Below are 4,806 nucleotides of genomic sequence, written 5' to 3' on the forward strand. Positions count from 1 at the left end.
CCTGCTCCTGCCCTGCCCCTGTCCTGCTCGCCTGCCCAGCTCAACTGCCCTGCACCTGCTGTCCGGCCACACTGCCTGGGGGCTGCTCCCTGCCCTGTCTGCAGCTTCCCACTCTCCAAAGAGCCACCCCAGCTATTTACCATGGACTCATTTAAGTTGGTTAATTTTTAATAATGTTGAAATTTCCATGTGCATAATTCAGGTAAATTATTTATTAAAGTGCAGGATAAAGGGATCAGGAGAATTACCAGTCAACAGTGTTACCTGGGGTGTGGGCAGGGCGGGCGAGGGGGCCGGTGCCAGGCGGGGAGAGGCAGGGGGAGGGAAGGCCTGCCGACTGGGCGGCATCGTGCCCTGGGGGCTCCCCCCGGGCTGCGCGAGTGGCGTTGGCACGGATGCCGCCAAACCTGCTCTTCCACCCGCGGCCGCGCTGACCCCCACCTCCCAGTCCTGTAGCCTGGTGACCCCTGTTGCGCTCTTGAGCCCCCGTGTCCACTTGCGACGTCTTCCTCTGTGCCCCTGTTGGCATTCGGGCCCCTAAGGTCTGTCCCCAGCAGCCCAAGGAAACTTCCTGTGCAGAACCCTGATCACGTCCCCTCGTGAGGCTCCCGCAGCAGGAGCCCCCACGAAGCCCCTCGAGGCCTGGCAGGATTTCGCTCCACACAGAGCTCACCGCAGGCCCTTCCTGCCTCCGCACCCTCACGCCCGTAGGCACGCCCACCGTTCAGGGCAGGGAGGGACCCCCCTGGACCTGCCTGCGCCCCTCGCTGGGACGCTTCATGCCGAGGCTCCAGCCCTGACCCCCTGCTGCCCCCTGGGGCACCCCAGCCCCCTCACTGCCCCCCATTCCCCATCCACCTCCCCGGAGTGTCTCAAATGTGAGCACCATGAGTTCGTCTCCTGATTAGATCTCTCCCTTGGCCCCCCAGCACTCCTGGCGGTGCCCAGGAGGACCCCTGCCCTCCCGCCACCTACCCCGCTCCACTCGGAACAGAACTCGGCTGGTCCAGACACACTCAGATCCCAGACTCGGCTGGGGGCTCGGCCCCCCCACCTCCACAGGCAGAGGCAGGAGCACCTCAGAGAGCCTCCTGAAGAGCTCTGCGTGGTGGTGGGAGTGGCAGCTGAGGAAGGGGCCAGGACCACCTGACTCTGGCCAGAACGGGGGCCTCTTCCTAGTCCTGGCTTTGCAAGAGAGCCCAGAAGCCCAGAAAGAGACCCAACCCCTCCTGTGCCGGGCGGTGCCCCCGTGGCCCGTCCACCATCACTCAGCAGCCCATCGGGACCCCCGTCCCCACCAGCGGCCGCCCAGCTTTAATCACCAGCATCCCAGATACTTCACCATAATTAAAGTGGAGGGTCTTTACGGGGACAGTGGCCGCAGAGGCACCACTTCCAAGTTACACGGCCCAGGGCAAGGAAGGTGACTGGGTGACAGGGGAGTGGACCCTGCTAACCACCTGTGCTCCTTCAGCCCCTCCCCACCCCGCACCGTGCAGGTGGCAGCAAAGGCAAGGGGTGGGGAGGAGGGAGCAGGGGTCCTCAGAGGGTGGGTCCCCTTCTGTGTCCTGGCCTGGCCCATCAGAGAGCCCACGTCGTGGACCCCGAGGCCCCCATTCCTGGCCTTGAGTGTGTCCCTGGCCTGTGAGGCTTACACATGGCCTCCCTGAGGAACCTCGCCCCCAGCCTCCAGCCCCACGCGGGCCGGCCTGGCTCCCATTCCCCCCCCAGCCTCAGGCTCCTGGTTCAGCGCATGCTGGGAAACTCATTTTACCGTGGACTCATTTAAGTTGGTCCAGGTGAGCAAAGGGCCGGCCAAGGTGCCTGGGGGGCGGGAGGGGGAGGGCAGGGGGAGGGGCTAGGCTAGTCCACCATTTTCATGGCCCCCAGGAGCCAACGCCCAGGGTGCTGGGGTGGGGATGGGGGTGGGAGCAGACCCTTCCTCAAATCCTGCCCCCCACAGAGATCCCAGAAGAGCTGCTGTCCTGAGTGTGACGGCCACCTTCAGAAGGAGGCAGGAGAGAGATGGGGCGGGGGCCAGCCCTGTGTCCTCAGGACCTTCACTCTCCTTGGGGCTCTCAGGACCGCCAGCTGCTTCTGCAAAGACAGGGTCCCTGGGGCCGGGCCTCCTGAGGGCGTCGAGCCCTGCGGCTGTCCTGCACACACCTGCAGCCTGGGGCTTAGACCCCAGGCTCATGCACCAAGCAGTTGGGAGCGGGTGCCCCGACGGGGGCTGTCCTGCACCTGAGCCGCTGGTCTGCGTCGGGAGGTCCGGTCTCGGGGGACAGGGAGGCACCTCTGCGTGTTGGCCAGGCGGGCGCTCAGAGAGCAGCCCTGATGTGGTCACTCGGGGATCCGGGCCTCGGCGTGGCCGGGGCGTTCGGGGGAGACCACTGGCATCCCTGGGCATCTCCGAGCCTCAGCGACCACATCCGCGAAGTGGGGATAAGACTCCTGCCCCTCTGGGAGCGTCTCCGGGAACCCGGTGGAGGGGGTGGGCTGGAGCCAGACCCCGCCACCCGCTGACCTGGGGCTCCTCTGGGCCCCTCGGGGTCTCCATCTGTAACAGGGGCTGACACTGCCCTCCTGCCGAGTGGGGGTGAGGGTTACATGCGATAATGGTCGTAAAAGGCTGAAAATCGGAATTACTAATGAAGCGGCCACGAGAAGGAGCCACGAGGTGGCCGTTGCTGCCGCTGGCCGCCGGCCCTGGTCCACGCTGACTTCTGGTTGAGGGAGGCTGGCGCGCTGGCAAAGCCTGAGCCTCGGCCGGCCGCGGGAGGGGCCGGCTTCTCGCTGCCCCGAGACCCACCCCAGAGAAAATGGCTCCCCGTGCAGGGCCCAGGTGACAATATCGTCCAACACGATCACTGGGACAGCCGGCAAAGCTGAGTGCTTCATGCTCTGGGCGTTTTTCTCACCCACTTTGCAGCCCCCAAGGAGGGAGGTGCTGCTACTACCCCAGTGGACAGGCAGGGGGACCGAGGCCCAGCGGGTTAGGGGCCTCCCCGGGCCAGAGGCCCCAGGAAGCTTCCAGGAAGGAGCCTGCGGCCTGCTGGGAGGGCTGGGCCGACAGCGGAGGACAGGGCCCCCTCCCACCCACCTCCCACCCTGCTTCCGGGAGGGCAGGGGCAGCGGGAGCCCACAGCAGGCCCTGTTGAAAGAAACATCCCTTTTAGAACTCATCTTACGTATTTGATTTAATCGTGGCGCGCTGATTTTTGCGAAGCAGGTCATGACCCTGGCCATTTTGTGAAAATGAATTGCCTGGGGAAATGGAAATTGTCACTTTATTACAGGATTAAAAAATTCAATCCATTTGAAAAATAATGGGAAATAAGGCGAACCCGTGTTCTTCCTTCTCTTACTAATGAATTAGGGTCCCGGAGAGAAGCAGGTGGGCCCATGGGCCCTGTTGGATTTGATCCCCCTCCAGGGTCTTCTCGCAGAGTGGGCGTTTCCAGAGAGAGGGCAGGACTCCTCCGCCCCCTGTCCGGCTTTCCCCTCCTGGGGGCTCTGCAGGGTCCCCTCCCCACACTGACGCCTGCCTCCCGGCCCCCCAAGCCCTCCGGTGGGGCATCTCCTGCCTGAGCATGTGGTCGGACCCGAGGGTACTGGGACACACACCAGCATCAGCACCGCTCCACGGGCCCCACAGGCACGTGCTCGAGAGACACCTACAGATACGTGTCCCAAACAATGAGAAGGGGCCACGATATCCGTGTGAACATATGTGCGTGCACGTGTTGTACTGCGGTGAAAACCCACGACCTACAATTTACTATCTTCTCCGTTTCTAAGCGCACAGATCAGGGGCACCGAGCACATGGACGCTGTGGTGGGACCGTCCCACCGACCATGTCCGGAAACCTTCATCCTGCAACATTGAAGTTCTGTGCCCATGAAACGACAGCCCTCCGGTCCCCCTGCCCTGTGTGATACCTTCTCTGTATGATGTGCGGGCGGGTCTGTACTGTTTATCATACATCATGTGCTCTGTCCTGTGATGCAGTGGGACAAGGTCCCGGGCCTGGAGTCCTGAGGAATCACCAGGCGGGGAGGGGTCCCAAGACCCCGACCTGTGCAAGCCTCTGAGAAAAGCAGGGGACCGTCAGCACCCAGGATCCAGACTCCGAGGGTTCAGGACAGGAGACCCCCGTGGGTACCCCGAGGTCACGGAGAGGAAGCACAGGTGCCCGCCGGGGGTCAGGGATGGGACAGGGTGGGTGTGGGGTTGGCCAGAGCTGAGTCTGCACCTAATACTCCCCACCAAGAAGCATGTGATCTGGACCACAGGCCACCCCCGGGGCTGGACGCCCAGTGGGGAGGGGGGGGGCTGCACTCATGCCAAGCACACTGTGGTGTGAACCTCGAAGGAGGCAGCCACGGAGGATGGGGGAGAGCCTGGTGGTGGGGACAGAGACATGAGGCTGGTCTGGGCTCTGTCCCCTGGCAGTGGAAGGTCACAGGTGGCGAGGTTGTCCGGAAAGGATGGTGAGAGGCTTGGAGGTGACCTCGTGTGGCCCCAGTGAACTCCTTTCCTTCCCTTGGAGGGTCAGGCACACTGGGGGGCGGGGGGGGGGGCTCACGGGCGTGTCCCTAGGAAGAGAGAAAGGCCACAGAGCTCTTGGGCCCTGGGTTGAGCTCCACGGTTCATACTGGACCCCAGCCACCCCCTGGTGGGAGTGACTCAGGGGGCCTCAGTTTCTGCATCTGTAAGGTGGTCCCCCGGGGATGTGGCCCGTCCCACCAGCTCCGCTGTGCCGGCCGCGGGGTCTCTGTGGCGGGGACACGGTTCTCACACTT

The sequence above is a fragment of the Felis catus genome, chromosome E3 (genome assembly GCF_018350175.1).
Source record: "Felis catus isolate Fca126 chromosome E3, F.catus_Fca126_mat1.0, whole genome shotgun sequence".
Taxonomy (NCBI): Eukaryota; Metazoa; Chordata; class Mammalia; order Carnivora; family Felidae; genus Felis; species Felis catus.